This window comes from Microtus oregoni, unplaced genomic scaffold (genome assembly GCF_018167655.1).
Source record: "Microtus oregoni isolate MIOR12 unplaced genomic scaffold, Mior012 000007F_ref0000211, whole genome shotgun sequence".
Taxonomy (NCBI): domain Eukaryota; kingdom Metazoa; phylum Chordata; class Mammalia; order Rodentia; family Cricetidae; genus Microtus; species Microtus oregoni.
In genome coordinates, this window is record NW_024543066.1 from 45,199,552 (window position 1) to 45,216,443 (window position 16,892).

The following is a 16,892-nucleotide window of genomic DNA, read 5'->3' on the forward strand; positions in this document are numbered from 1 at the left end:
TCTCCGTGTTACTTGTTAACACGTAATGAATTGTGTGCTTTGTCTTCACCTTGTGTTCTATACTTAGATATAATTTAAAAAACCATCAGTTCTGCTTTGTGCATTGTTCTTATAGTGGTAAAGTACAACTCTAAGCACAGTGAGAAACTAATGTGGTTACTATACTTCCCAGAAAAGCATTAAAACAATTAGCTTAAAAGCTAATACATTACAGTATAATCAAAATAAAACATTCAAATAAGCCAAAAGAAGGCAGGAACTGGAAAAGAGAAACAAAACAAAAAACAAACAAACAGAACAAAACAAACAAAAAACAGAGGGAAACAAAAATTTAACAAAATGACAAACCTTGTTGGGCATGACAAGCACGCCTATAAGGATGGACGGGATAGGCCACACTGAACAAGCTCCCAGACTGGCCTACTCCAAGGATCAAGACCCTCTTCTCATAGATGCGTGTGATTTCAAGAACATGATAAAGCCACCTGGGTCTAAATACCTCCCTATGTGGAAGACCTGAGTATCTACTACTATTATCCAATGTTGGCCTCAGCTGGGTAGCAAGTTTGAAGTCGAACCTGGGTTAAATGTATCAAAACACTTAGAAACACACACACACACACACACACACACACACACCTAAATTTAATTATATCAGTTGTGTTACATTAAATTACATTGTATCTCAGTCCGGTGCTCCAATGTGGTACTCTGTCTCTGTCTCCTTTCATCGCCTGATGAAGGTTAATATCCAGGAGGATGACTATATGTTTTTCTTTGGGTTCACCTTCTTATTTAGCTTCTCTAGGATCACGAATTATAGGCTCAATGTCCTTTGTTTATGGATAGAAACCAATTATGAGTGAGTACATCCCATGTTCCTCTTTTTGGGTCTGGCTTACCTCACTCAGGATAGTGTTTTCTATTTCCGTCCATTTGCATGCAAAATTCAAGAAGTCATTGTTTTTTTACTGCTGAGTAGTACTCTAATACGTATATATTCCATACTTTCTTCATCCATTCTTCCATTGAAAGGCATCTAGGTTGTTTCCAGGTTCTGGCTATTACAAACAATGCTGCTATGAACATAGTTGAGCATATACTTTTGTTGTATGATAGGGCATCTCTTGGGTTTATTCTCAAGAGTGGTATTGCTGGGTCCAGGGGTAGATTGATCCCGAATTTTCTGAGAAACTGTCACACTGCTTTCCAAAGTGGTTGCACAAGTGTGCAATCCCAAGGTCCAAATCAGGAGCAGAAGGAGAGAGAGCATGAGCAAGGAACTAAGGACCGCGAGGGGTGCACCCACACACTGAGACAATGGGGATGTTCTATCGGGAACTCATCAAGGCCAGCTGGACTGGGTCTGAAAAATCATGGGATAAAACCGGACTTGCTGAACATAGCAGACAATGAGGACTACTGAGAACTCAAGAACAATGGCACTGGGTTTCTGATCCTACTGCACGTACTGGCTTTGTGGGAGCCTAGGCAGGTTGGATGCTCACCTTACTAGACCTGGAAGGAGGTGGGAGGTCCTTGGACTTCCCACAGAGCAGGGAACCCTGACTGCTCTTCGGGCTGATGAGGGAGGGGGAGTTGGTTGGGGGAGGGGGAGGGAAATGGGAGGCGGTGGTGGGGAGAAGGCAGAAATCTTTAATAAATAAATAAATTAATTAATTAAAAAAGAAGTATGATACTTAAAGCAAAACATTAGCATTAAATAAAATTTATTAAAGTCCCCCCAAATTACATTGTATCTAAATGGTCTAAATTCTAAATTAAAATTAATCTAAATTAAAAGACAGAGACTGGAGAATAAAATCAATAAAACAGAAATCTCAGTTATATGTTGTATGTAAAAGACATACTTTAAATGTATATATACAAATCAGTTTAGTCTAAGAGAATGATGGAAAGAATTTACTGTTGAGATAATAATCAAGGTAAGTAAAGTGATACATAATTTGTAATCACTATGGAAAATGACCCAGTGGGTTCTCAGAAATTTAAAAAACAGTAATATCATGTGTGGCCCAATCAATTCAATGCTGTTGATATATCTAAAAGGCAGGGTCTTAAACCAGTATTTGAAAATGCTCATAAAAACAGCATTATTCAAAACAACCAAGCTGCAGAAATCGCCTAAATGTCACCCATAGCTGGTTAGATGAACAAAAATACCTTGGAATACTACTCAGCTTTTAAAAGCAGGGCAATTCAGATACATAAAAGGCATGAATGAAAATCAAGGACACTGCGCTAAGTGAGACCATCCAGTCACCAAAAGGTAAACAGTATGTAATTCTAATTCTCTAAAGTACCCAGAGTGTGTGCTATGCTATGGAGCTTTCTTTAGCACCAGAAAAAGAGAACAGTGGTTATAAAAGCAGAAACACAAATGGAGGTTACGGCCCGAGCAGGGAAGAATGGATGTGATGTTATTTCATGTTTATAGAGTTTCAGCTTTCTCTATGGAAACGTGCTGAGAGTTACTGAGTAGCAACCTGAGCAGATTAACCCCACCAACTGCTTAGAAATGGTGACAATGACAAGGGGTATGCTGCGTGACTTTCACATCAATTGGAAGAAAAAGAAAGCTGAAATGGCCACATTAATATGAGAAAAAGTAGACACAAGAATGAGGAAAGTTGTCAAGGAATGTTCCTGAATGATAGAGATCCGTTTCCTGGTAGATGCAACTATTCTAAATAGGTATGTACCTGACAATAGGTAGGAAAACACACAATGCAGAAGCAGATACAATTGGAAACTGAAAAATACATGACTGCAATTAGAGATTTTAACACCCATCTCTTCATAAAAATTTATACGTACATACACAGACACAGACATATACACAGACAAACACACACACACACACACACACACACACACACACACACAATCAGAGATAATATAGGTGATCTAAGCACCATGTTTAACAACATGAGTTAGTGAAAAATAGCCAGATCAGAACACACACTCATTTTTAAAAGTGACATTCTTGTGCCCACTCAACCCTACCTTGTTTTCCGTCCTTATTCACGTAATTGCTTTCCTCTTCATTTTCCCCGTCTCCCCCTTCCCTTCCTCTGCTTTCCCCCCTATTTATTATCTTTAGTCTCTTGCTTTCACTGTGTTCTCATAACGCTTGTTTCTCTTGGTCAGTAATAGTCATATACCTTATGTAGCACTAATATATCAAAATTAGGTCTTTTGTTCTCAGTTTAAAAGTAAATAAATTGAATGTTTCTTTCTAAATTCAAACTAAACAATGTTTTATGAGATTATTGTCTTAACTCTTTCTCTCTGTTGCTGTGATAAAACACCCTGAGAAAAGCAACTTAGAAGATAGGGGTTTATTTTAGTTTACGTTTCTAGGTGAGATATTGCTTACCACGGTGGGGAAAACATGACGGCAGTCAGGGAAGGCAGAAGGCTGGCAGGTCTCATTACATCCACATGCAGGGAGTAAAATGGCCAGGAAGTTAGGACCAACTATAAAACCTCAAGTCCTGCCCCAGTGACTCATTTCTTCCTTCACGGTCCACCTTCTCTAGGTTTTATGATCTCCCTGAACAGTGCCACCAGTTGGAGGAACAGTGTCCAAACATGTGAGCCTGTAGGGGACACTTTTTATTCAAATCAAATCTCTTTTAGCAAGAGGTTCCAATGGCTTCTTCTTCGGAGCTCTGCTCTGGGTGTCTGCTGTAAATTGCTTGGGGAGTTCACAATAGGACCACTGGGGACTATGGTTCCTGGAGAAGGCAAAATTAGGATCTAAGTAGCGCTCTGATTGATGGGATGCTATTCCAGAAGGCCACATCAGTTCATCTCTCTACAAAGCATGGCAAGCTAACCGACTGTCAATATGATATCAAACAACGGGTTGCACACACATGTCCCTCCCATCTTCGTTGTGTCTTTCACAGCCTCTCCTTGCTCATCAGTACCTCTTCCCTGCACTCCTCAGGGGCAGGTCCTCTGTGATTACAGACCGTTTCTGCCTCCAGAGACACTCCATCTTACCCGAATAGCCTAACACTGGCATCTCTTCAGAAACAGACGAAGCATTACTGTGGTTGAGAGGCTCTGTCCGGGGAGCCTCCGGGCTCTGTTGGACCAGGCTTCTGTGCATGGCCTGTAGACATGCTTCCTGCTCCCGAGGTCTATGGGGACCTCCTCTTGGTGGGGGACAGTTTTCTCCAGTGTGGGTAGAAAAGCTGTTTATGCTGCCTACAAAAAAAATCTGTGGGCAGGTGTCTGTGCACATGAGCCTCGGTGGTCACGCTGGGTGTGCCTGTGGGTGTGGGAACATCTGGGGATGCATGTAAATGTGCCAGAGAGCGTGTTTATAAAATTTATCAAATGTTCTGTCCAAGCAGCCTGCATCATTGCCCAGTGTCTTTCAAAATGACTGCAACCAAAAGCTTCAATGCGAGTTCTCTTTCTCTCTCTCTCTCTCTCTCTCTCTCTTTCTCTCTCTCTCTCTCTCTCTCTCTCTCTCTCTCTCTCTGTGTGTGTGTGTGTGTGTGTGTGTGTGTGTATGTGAATGTGTATACGCATCCCCGAGGCTCAGTGTTCAGTCAGCATCACAGAATAGTCAAGTTCTAGGCCAGTGAGAGACCCTGTCTCAAAAAAGAAAGTGAAGAGAACCTGAATAGTAACACACAAGGCTGACCTCTGACCTCAACGTGCACTCCACCCCACCCCCACTCACAAATAGGCTTCTTGTAAAGGTTTTGGCCTTTTATAACACTGGATGAAATTTCATATGCTGTTGAAATAATTCTGTCCGTTTCTTGGTGAGACCGGAGAGATAGTGAGATATTGGTCAGAATATTTCAAGATTCGGGATTCTAACCTGGGCCGTGTGACTACACTGAACAATAATGAGGCTTGTATTTTAAAACTGCTAAGACAGCTGACTTTTAATGTTCTCACTATCAAAACAATACATGTGTGGGGTGATGACTTAACCATTCCATGATGTATTCCCATGTCTAAAAATCACACCAAGCCCCATAAAAATGGATAATTAGTATTTGCCAATTAAACCAAATTTTAGGTTGGGTGTGATGGTGCACACCTGTAATTCCAGCACCAGGAAGGTGGCGCCAACAGGGTTGTGAGTTCCAGGCCATCTTTGGCTACAAATTGAATTCAAGGCCAGCCTGGGCTACAAGAGATCCTTACTAAAATCCACAAGCAAATAAATAATACATTTTAAAAAGTAAAAATAAATTAATTTTATGTGCATATTGCATCTTTCTCTTTTTCTCTTTGCTTAATGTGGCTATCTAGAAATATTTTTGAAATAATATTTTTTATTTATTCTTTGAAATTTTTATTCATTAAACAATGTATATTATTTATATCCACCCTCCATTTCCCTGCAGATCTCCCACCTAGCCTTCCTTCTAAAGTCACATTCTATTTTTACAACCATTATTAACAACCCCTCGAGTCCAATGTGCTGCCTGTACTCACATAGGGGCACCAATCAGAGCATGGCCTACCTGAGACCACACACCCCAGGGAAAGTGATGCCATCAACTGCCAATAGCTCCTCCTACAAGGCAGATCACTGGGGTCAGCTCCCTGACCCAGGTTGGAATTTGCGCTGGCTTGATGGTGTTTGGGTAAGCACAGTTGCTGGGAGTTCTGAGTGCAACAGCCGCGTCCTGTCCAGATGGCAGCGTCCACAGCTCTGCCCATCTGCTGACTCCAGTGCTCTTTCTGCGCCCTCTCCCAGGTGTTTCTCCGTAAACGCACAATCATCACTGGGAGTCCGAAACTGTCGAGATGTGCCTGGGTCCCAGGAGCAGAGTTCCCACTAGTGGACAGATGCTTTTCACGAAAAGGTGAGCTCTCTTAATGCAACTGGGTAAGACTGGAGAAGGGGTGGACAGGAAATACCACCTTCATGTCTTCCCTTTCCTGTGTGTTTGGCTTCTGTTTTCTGCCATGGATTGAAACAACGTGAGGGTCCTTCTTAATCGGAGGCCCTGATCCTCGGGGATTCTCTCCTCTCTCCCTCTGTCCCCCTCCCTATGGTTAGATTTTGTTGGTGCTTTAACAAATAAAGCTTGCCTGAAGATCAGAGTGCTAAGCTAGCCACACTAGTTAACCATAGAGGCCAGGCAGTGGGGGCACACACCTTTAATCCCAGCACTCAGGAGACAGGCAGACGGAACTCTGTGAGTTCAAGGCCATGCTGAGCTACAGGAGATGAATCAGTTTAAAAGAAAGACAGAGTCAGGTTGTGGTGGCTCACACCTTTAATCTCAGCACTAGGGATGTGGAGACAGGAGGCAGAGGCTGGGCAGAGGGAGGAATATAAGGCGGGAGGAGATAGGAGCTCATGATTCTGTCTGAAGGTTCATGGAGACAGGATCCTGCCTATTTTGCCTGAATATTCGGAGAGGTAAGAACTTTAGTAGCTGCTGCTCTGCTTCTCTCATCTTTCAGCTTTCACCCCCTAATATCTGACTCAGGATTTTTATCATTAAGAGCAATTAGAAATCACGCTGCACTTCCCTTTCTACCCAGCCCCCCAAACATTTGATTCAAACTTTAGGTCGGTTTGGAGCCTTCAGGCCTCAGCAGTGTGGATGGTGTGTGGCCCCCTAGTGGACAACAGCTCTAATCCTCCTTGACAGATCCCAGGATCCCACCCCTTCTCTCTAATAAATCATAGATTTTTCCTTCCTCGGTTCAATGCAGTATCTGCAGCTCCAGAAGCCGTGCAAGGCTTCCTAGTCCACCCCATAGGCTCCTCCAGGGTTTCACAGTGGAGGAGGGGTGATGCGCGCACACGGAGCAGTGCCATGGGGTGCACACTCTAGTCACAGGCCCTGAAACCAGTGGATGCCCTGCAGGTGAGTATCAAATACTGAACGACCTAACCCCATCGGCTTAAGGACATCACAGAGAGAAGGTCACAGACTGGAGATGGCACCCATGGTTACAACTGCCAGGGACAAAGGAAAAGGCTAAGCTGACATTTTCTACTCCTGGGACGAGTTCTCATCAGCTGTGTGGTGAGATTAAGAGAGAATCCACGGGTTGCTCTGTGTGTTTCAGAACAACCGGGAAGGCCGTCTACAGTGTCAATATCTCCCACCATCATTAACTGCGACCTTCGCCCTGAGGGTATGCATGGCTGGAGGTATTAGCATGAGGTATTTTAAAGTTCCCACATTTTTAAATCTCACAAGCAGTACATTTTTTCCACACTATGTTGTCCTTGTTAGCTTTAACCATAAATTAGACACAGCCCAGAAGAAGCCTAGCTAGAGGGATTGCTGAGGTCACATTGTCCTGTGTGATATCTTTGAGAGAGTTGTAGTGAATGGTAACTGATGTAGGAGAGCCCGGCCCCCTGTGGGCAGCACCATGCCCTATGCAGGTGGTGTTGAAATACACACAAACACTACCTGAGCACTGAGCCCTTAACCACGCCAGCTAAGGGTAAGCCTGCGAGCGAGCCAGCAAGCAGTGTACGTCCATGTTTCTGCTGAGTTCCTACCAGGGTTCCCGTCCAACTTCCCTCAGTGGTGGACTGTGACCTGAGACCACAAGTCAAGTTAACCCCTTCCCCAAGTGGCTTTTGGTCAGAGTCTTTTATCACAGGCACAGAATGAGACTAAAGCCTTTGCTAACATAATATTGAAACACATATGGACTTGAAACTTTATGACTGTCTGCCATCCTACTGAGAGTGACCCCTCCCCCCCCAAGCGGTGATGGCTGCCAGGCTCCAGCCTAAGACTGCCCCTTTATTTCCTGTACCTGTGTCCTTACTCTGGGCTCCACCCACACTAACCTCCTTGTTGTTTTTTTCCCCATAGCCACAACAAATCCACTCTATTTCAGACATTTTAAAGCTTTTTATAAGCAGACTCTTACTATGTAAATTCTGCTATTTTCTGGGTCAGTTTATATTGTTAAAATTCATCCATGCTATTGCTTACAGCTTTGATTTTTTTTCAGTACTATATGGGATTCCTGTACATAGCTAGACTTCATTGTCAAAGAATCCCTATCTTCATTGTTTTTAGTTTTTCCTGGGGCTCATGTGTGGCTTATAAGTGTGCATACTGTCTATAGGTCTTTTTATTCTCAGTTTCTCAATGTTTGTTTTTGCATAAGCAAGGGCCCTCCTCATTGTGCCCTCTCCTTCCCCACCCCCTCCTTGCATATACATGTACATACTCAAGAATGCAGGTACATGTGCACATGTGTGTGTATGTGTGTGCATACCTCAGGGGCCATTTCTCACCACTTGTTTTTTGAAACCAAGTTTTCTGCTGATTTTGAACTTGCTGATGAGGCTAAGACGGCTGGCAGGCAGGTCCCATCTCTATGACATGCACTCCATATCCTTTCTTCCCTATGTTGCTTTGGTCAGTGGAGCACAGTTTAGGATGCGCACATGTTCAAACCACAGCATCTTTTCCAACACCGACCCTGCTGGATGACCTGTGATCACCCCTCAGGCCCATCGCCAGAGCTCTCTCTAGTTGTTAAACTGGCTCTCATCTGCCCACTACCTACTTCTTGGGAGCCAATTGGCTTGCGCCCAGAGTCCTCTGGGTGAATTCCATTTGCTATAATGAGTACAGGGGCTAGGTGCTGTGACAGGCACCAATGTAATATGGGCATAAAAAGAGTAAGAGATGGCCTGGCAAGATGACCCATCAGGTACAGGTGCTTGCTGCCAAGCCTATAGCCACAATTCCACTATCAGAACTGTCAAGGCAGAGGGAGGAGAGGGAAGGAGCCAGCTTTTTCTACACCTGTGCCATGACACAGGTGCACCTCTCCTCCCACAAGACATTTATTTAGAGAACAAATGCTGTTTCCATATACACTAAATGAAAGTCTCCAGAAAGACATGCAGAAAAACGGGTGCGTCAGGGCGCTGGCCAGGCTGATGTCAAGGAAATGTGACTGCCTGACCCACCCGGTGAGGACCCCAGGCTGAGCTGAAGGGCAGAGAATATGGTGACCATCTTAGTTAGGGTTTCTGTGCTAGGAAGTGACATCATGACCACAGCAGCTCTTATAAAGGAAACCATGTAATGGGGTGGCTCACAGTTTCAGCGGTTCAGCCCAGCATCATCATGGTGGGACATGGTGATTACAGGCAGTCACGGTGCTGAAGTTGAGAGTCCTACATCTTGACCCAGAGATAAGTGGAAATGTTCTGAGATACTGGGCATGGCTTGAACACATATGAGACCCGAAAGTCCACCTCCTCCAACACACTTGTGACACACTTCCTCCAACAAGGCAACACCTACTCCAACAAAGCCACCTCTCGCAACAAAGCCACAACCTCCCAATAGTTCCATTATTCCCTATGAGCTTATGGGGACCAATTCCATTCAAACTACACAGTGACCCCATGTCTGTGGCTTGCATTGCAGTCTAAGGTCTGAGAAATGGTCGTAGTTAGGAGTATATGTTGACCTCAAGCAAGCAAGCAAGCAAACAAACAAATATGTTTGGTTTAAGAAAGAAATCTCCCTAAATCATGAAAGCAAATGACCAGAAACTTGACTGTGGATGAAACAACCTGTAAGAATTTGGAAGACTTTAGGAAGCACCCTTTGCTCTCAGTTAAAGCAAAGGAAAGAGACAAGCCACAGCCCATAGACTATGGTGTGGGTTATGAAATCAGCAGCCCCACGGTGAAGGGATGACCCTGTCTCTTCAAACAGCAACAGAACTAATACACGTGCAGTTCTTTAGGAATATATTTTTAATTTTTTCATGTATATAGATGTTTCACCTGCCTGTGTGTCTGTGCACCCCACAACTCAGTGCCTAAGGAGGCCAGAAGAGGGCGTTGGGATGCTCAGGGAGTTCAGTTTGTTGTGAGCTGACACCAGGGTGCCGGGAACTAAACCTGGGTCCATGGAAAAACAAACTCTGCTCCTAACTACTGAGCCACCGCTCCAGTCCCAACTTGCAGTTTTTGGCTACCGCTTTGAGGTAAACACATTGTTAGTGACAATACAACTGAAACATTAACTGAAAACTTCCCCAAGTGGGTAACAAGGTGAGTAACTGGATCATACTCAAAATCTGTTCATGACCAAACCACAAAACTTATTTGTCTGTCAAAGGGGAAAAGGTTTGTTGCTAGGTCATGTTTTGAGTTGTAAAAAATAAATTATTTGGTCATTGTTGTAATTCTCATGCTTCAGTGTTAAGGTCTCCCCATGTATGTTATAATGAATAGATGATTTTGAGATTCAAGGCTCCTATGAGTTTCATTTATTTCATTTTCCCCTAAAAATTATTTTCAAATTGTTATCTCCCCAGTACTTCCAATTTCAACTTCAAAACTAAGATGCTGACATGATCCAGGCTGCTGTTGAATTAAATGTATGTTATAAATGGTCTTATTTGTGTTATTTTCTTATGTGTCATTATCCTTTGTATATAAAGTTTTTATTATTCCCATTTCAAAGCATGCAGGAATTAAGAAAGTGCAATAAATAAAAAATATAATTTTTAACCTGGCAGTGGTGGCACACTCCTTTAGTCCCAGTCCTTGGGAGGCAGAGGCAGAGGCAGGCAAATCTCTGAGTTTAAAGCCAGCCAGTCTACAGAATGAGTTCCAGGACAGTCAAAGGTACACAATGAAACCCTGTCTTGAAAAACCAAAAAAAAAAAAAAAAAAGCCAACTTGTTCTAGATTGCCTATATCTATTGTCTATATTGCTTTAATTTACAGCTATCAGCTTAGCATTAGTGGGTCTGACATAGAAAACTAAACTTTTGTGGTTTTGTAAAAATATTTCAGGGATATGGATCAATAGAATGCTCTTTCTAAAGGTCTATTTTTATTTATTTATTTGTGTGTGTGTGTGTGTGTGTGTGTGTGTGTGTGTGGTTATGTGCACATGAGTCCAGTTGCCCACAGTGGCTAGAAAAGTGCATCAGATCCCTTGGAGATGAAGTTACAGGTGGCTGCGAGTCGCCCAACATGGGTGCTGGGAATCAAACTCAGAACAATAAATTCTCTTAACCACTGAGTCATCTTTGTAGCCTGGGACAGGATAATTCTAACCAAAATATAGTGATATGCTTGCTGCTTGAGCGAGATGATCGGCCTAGCATACCAGAAGCCAGGATTGGATTCCCAGTACCGCCTAAAACAGGATGGTGGAGCGCAGAAGCCCACAGTCCCAACCATTCCAGTGGTGGAGGCTGAAGGATCAGAACTTTAGGCTCATTCTTAGCCCTAGTCAACTCAAGGCCTAGCTAGGCTACACAAGACCCTGTCTTTAGATAAAACAAGGAAAGGAGCTCATATAACACATTCATTCCTTCAACAAACGTGACCAGAGCAGCCACCAGGTGCTGCCCCAGGAGCTGGGAGCTCAAGAAGAATGGGACAAAGTGGCTGCCCTTCCTGGTCTTCCTCTGGTGCAGGCAGAGCTTGCCCATCAGTACCCATCCCTAAAGCTGAAGATAAGCACAGAGAGTGAATGAGATCTGGGCTCCTGATGGGCAAACAAGATGCCACTTCAGGTCATGGATAACTGATCCCAGGCTGGGCAAAGGCCAGAACCTGGCGCCAACAGGCTTGTTGCCACTCTGTCCTCAGTGACCTCTGGTCCTTCTCTTCAGATGACTGGGGCAGGTCTGGAGCAGGAAAATAGGAGTCTTACATCCTTTCCCAAGAGCAGAACCATGCACACAGTAGGCCATAGCTTTAATGGAGGCAACTATGTGCTTATCAGACTTCTCGGAATATGGTCTTTCTGGAAACCAGGCTGGAAGCTACAGGGTGAGTTGGCAGCTCTGGGAAGCCTGGTCAGGGCCAACAGGATCATATGGCCTTGTTTAGATGCTTGGGATTTTATTTTAGAGCCTGTGTCACTTGGCTCTGGGTGTTGGGAAACTACTTTCCATCTCCTGAATATTCTGAACTGATGCAGCTTTGGCCATGGGAACTCTTCTGATGTCCATGTATCAAACTTCAGGGGAGACAGAGGGCTGGACTCTGGTTCTGCTTGCCCCCATTTTGGGCAAAGCTCATGGTATTCCATTGGATGAGATGACTTCAGTGTTCTTTCAGCTTGGTTATTCCTATTTTAATAATTATTAGTTATGCATATTGGTGTGCACCCACATGCATATCTATGCACCTTGTGCATGCCTGATGCTAGCAGAGGCCAGAAAATGGGGTTAGATCCCTTGGAACTGGCGTTATAGACGGCTATGAGCCTCCACACAGGTTCTGGGCTTTGAACCAGAGCCCTCTGCAGTAGCAGCAGCCTGTGCTCTAACTGCTGAGCCATCTCTTCAGCCCCTCCCTCTTCTGAGAGCTTTTTCTCCACCCAAGATTTTGACAGCTGAGGTTGAGCTTCTCCAACTGTCTCTTCCTCCCTCCCCGTTTCCCTTGCCTTCTCTCCCACTTCCCTCTCCCCAGTCTCTGTCCTCTCTCTGACTTCTCTCCTCTTTCTCCCTTTCCCTCTCTTTTACTCCCTTTGCCATCCTGCTCTACTCTTCCTCCTCCTTTCTCGCTACTCTCTCTTCCTCCTTCTTCCCCTCCCCTCCCCTCTCCTCTCCACTTTTCCTCTCTTTTCCCTCTCTCCTTTTATTTTCTTCTTTCATCTATGAAGCAGCAGTCCTGATTTTAGAAACTCCAGTCTTCTCAGACAGCCGCTCACCCAGGGTAGTCCCTCCAGCTTGGGGATGAGTCTTCCCTCTCTAAGATGATCTCCAGATAGTTCTCTTGTAGCCTTTCAGTGTTTGAGGTTATATCACATCACCTCGAACCAAAACCCCTGTCCACAAGGAAGAATCACAATTAAAAAGCAGTGTGTGTATGTGTGTGTGTGTGTGTGTGTGTGTCTGCCATGGCCACGGACTGTGTGGTTTTGGCCTTGGTGCTGTGGCTCCCTCTGAGAGGAAGATCTTCCTCATGCCCTTACTTTCCTTATCTGGGTTCTTTAAGAGTTCACAGTGTTTCCTACCCTATGGGGTACTGTAACTGGTCTTTACTGTTCGTAGGCTGCAGACTCACATTGGTTTACATCCAGGCTGGGGGTGTGGATAAGTATGGCAAGGATAAAGCCAGCTAATGGGGGAGTTGGGCTCCTGGGCACCATACGAAGACCTAGCAATCTGCTTCTTGACAATGTCTTATTTGATGTGATGAGCACATCAAGGACTCTTTAAGGGAGATGATATTTAGTTAACAAACAGTTCTGGAAAGACTTCAATTCATACTCACATGCGATCGGCTGTCATCAGTTAGAATACAGGTTTTCAAGGGGAGTGAACGCAGAACTAATATATCGTTTCATGCATGATGGTCGGATGGAAAGAGGGCTAGCGAGAAGACTTTGTCACTTAGCTGAGACCATAAACTTTCCACGGACTCCCCCGGCACCTGTGAGTGACCTCTCTAGTACTAAATTCCACAGTCTAGGGCTTGTGTACAACTTGCTAATTTAGCACTGTGCCCCCAGACCTCCACAGTAGGAAAAGTCCTTCAGACACTTTCTGACTCGAAGCCAATGACCAGAGAGAAGAGAGTTATGAAGCTCTGGAGGCTTAGAGTCCTGGCCCAGGGTGGGCCCCTCACTACCATTCAGATGGATGTCCTTCTGTGCCTCACACCAAATCTTCCCCAACAGGTTCAGCAGGAAGTGGCTCTGATGGACTCTTAGGTTCTCTTCTCCAAGAATGGATTTGTCAACCTGGACTCCTGGTACCTTGTTAGGCACAGAGGATGTGGAACTCTCCCTTCGCCCCTACCCTCCACTCTTACCCCCAGTCCCCACCCTCCACTCCTATCCCGTCTCTACCCTCCACTCCTATCCCCAGTCCCTACCCTCCACTCCTATCCCCAGTCCCTTCCCTCCACTCCTATCCCCAGTCCCTACCCTCCACTCCTACCCCTAGTCCCTTCCCTCCACTCCTATCCCCAGTCCCTACCCTCCACTCCTACCCCCAGACCCAGAACCCCAGGAGTCCACTGATCTAGTCTCTCCCCCTCCCCCCAGAAAGGTGCCAATGACCAGGGAAGGCAATGTTCCTTGCTGTAGGTGCAGGACTTTGCACTGGTTGCTTCCCACACTCTGTCCGGGAAGAGAATTCTGCTCATTGAGCACTCCTGTCTGCTGGGCCTGCCATGTGGACACGTTTCTCAGCACTAGACTATATGGGTCTGGCTACAAAAGCCCAGCACTCGCTTGCTTGTGGCTTAAACTGTCTGGGTGTTCACTAGTTCGATGTTAGAATGAGGTCCCAGCTAAGTGTCCAGAGGCTGAAGATCAATGGCTCAACATTGCCATCAGGCACCCAGCTGTTGCTGTCCCTTTCTGATGTTCTCTGTCTCCCCTGAGATGGCAAGATGAATATCCTAGCTCCCAACAGCATCGAAAGACTGAAGACAGGAGCAAGGCGCATAGAAACCTTCACTTCCTTTTATAGTTCACCGACAGAATCTGGTCACATGATTCCTAGATCAGCAGTTCTCAACCAGCGACCCCTTTGGGGATTGAACCACACCTTCACAGAGATTGTCTAAGACCATCAGAAAATTAGATATTTACACTACAATTCATAAGAGTAGCAAAATTAAAGCTATGAAATAGCAACAAAAATAATTTTATGGCTGGGGGTCACCACAGTCTGAAGAACTGTATTAAAGGACTGCAGTGTTGGGAAGGTTGAGAACCACTGACCTAGACCAACTGTAGGCAAATGGGCGTGGGATAACACTGCTGGCTGCTTTGGGCCAGACATGATGCATGGTTCATTGGAAGGATATTAGCAGCTCTCAGGGCAGCTGGGGCGTCAGCTGGCCCTCTCCTGCCTAATCCCAGAGCTCAGGATAGACCTGTGTGGAGTTCCTAATGGGGAAAAGGTACATAAGTACTTGAGACAAGTGAAACAGTCCTGGGAAAATGGAACCACAGAATAAAAGGCTCAAGCTTGTGGCTCTGAGCATCACATGGGTAGCCAGTGGGTGTGGTTCTGAGCATCACATGGGTAGCCAGTGGGTGTGGCTCTGAGCATCACACATGGGTTGCCAGTGGGTGTGGCTCTGAGCATCACACATGGGTTGCCAGTGGGTGTGGCTCTGAGCATCACATAGGTAGCCAGTGGGCTTCATTTTAGCTGGGAGCCTTTGTGGGGCTCAAAGACAGCAGCCAAATCTGCTTAGTTGTTCTGTGAAAAGCTATTGCTTAGGGCTTAGCTTCTTCCCAGGAATTATAGGTCTGGGGATTCACAGCCAGACCCCAAGTGGAAGGCGAGAACTGAGTAAGGAGGATAGAGCCCCCAGCACACCACCATTTAGAGGCGAGCAGGGGCAGAGAGCAGCTGAAAGAGAGCCAGGAGAGCACTGGGCATAGGCTTGGACACTTGCAGAGAGCAGGGCACCGTGGGAGGAGCTTCTGTTGCTGTGATAGAGCAGCATGACCAGGCAGCTCACAGAAGGAGGAGAGCATGCTGGCTTCCAGTGTTCGAGGGAGATTTATAGCTGTGGAGAAGTGTGGTGGTGCAGACAGCTGAGTGACCACATCTTCCACTGCAAGCTTGAAGCAGACAGAATGCACCAGAAGTGGGGAGAGGTTTAGAACTCTCAGAGGTCACACCCAGTGACATACTTCCTCCCAACTGTACCATCTGCACATACAGCGCCACCAGCTGGGAGCCAAGTGTTCAAATATCCTAGCCTATGGAGTCATTTCTCAGTTAATCCACGTTCCACATCTCTCTTCTGTCTCAGAGGCGTTTCCGTGGCAGAAGCCATATTAGTTTATAAGAGAACCTGTTGGGGCTGGTGAGAGAGCTCAGAAAATACTTACCTCATAAGCTTTTGATCCCTGGAACCCAGAAGAGGACTTTGTGGAGACATTGACACCACAAAGTTGTCCTCTGATGTCCACATGTGCGTCATGGAAACAAGAGAGTGCTTGTCAGTGTGACGTCTACACTGGGAAGGCAAGGGCTGGCGTGGCGCACAGTTCCTGGTGAGCGCTCATAAATTACTGAGGGTTTGTGTTTCCTTGTGGTGTGAGCAAGGCCACTGCTGTGGTGTGAGCAAGGCCACTGCTATGGTGTGAGCAAGGCCACTGCTGTGGTGTGAGCAAGGTCACTGCTGTGGTGTGAGCAAGGCCACTGCTGTGGTGTGAGCAAGGCCACTGCTGTGGTGTGAGTAAGGTCACTGCTGTGGTGTGAGTAAGGTCACTGCTGTGGTGTGAGCAAGGCCACTGCTGTGGTGTGAGCAAGGTCATTTCTCATTCCCCAAGCACAGAGGATGAAGGTATTTCTTGGCAGACAAGAAGAAACCCTGCCACTGAAAGGAAACACAGTGGAGGGTAGACCTGGAGGGTCTTACTCCATTTCTAGAGCTGAAAGAAAACTGCTGGCCCTGGGGAAAAGGAAGACAACAGACACATGGCCACTGGCGACAGGACCACGGGCCCAAGAACCCCCACACCTTCCTCATTGTCTACAAAAATGCTGACAGTAACTCAGCAGCAACCCTCCCCCTGCAAGTCTCATGCAGGATCCCAGGGCTGAGAAGCCTGGGACTCTGGGTGTCACCTCTTCATAGTACACCTCGGCTGCCTCCTAGAGGCCATTTCCAGGATTGCCACGCCTCCCCCTTTCAAAGAACAAAGGACCTAGTTCTGTCTGGCCCTTGGGCCACTGTTGTTCATGGCGTACAAGGCAGCACTGGGGAGTTTTCAACAAGAGCTCCGCCCCCTACCACAGGCAGGGAAGCTATTTTACTGCGTAGGGAGTGGAGCCATAAGAAAGTGAACCCTGCCTATCATTCCATGGCTCAGGAAGGAGGGTCCAGAACCCGAACCCCGGGGCTTGCAGCCCAGGGCTGTATTGGG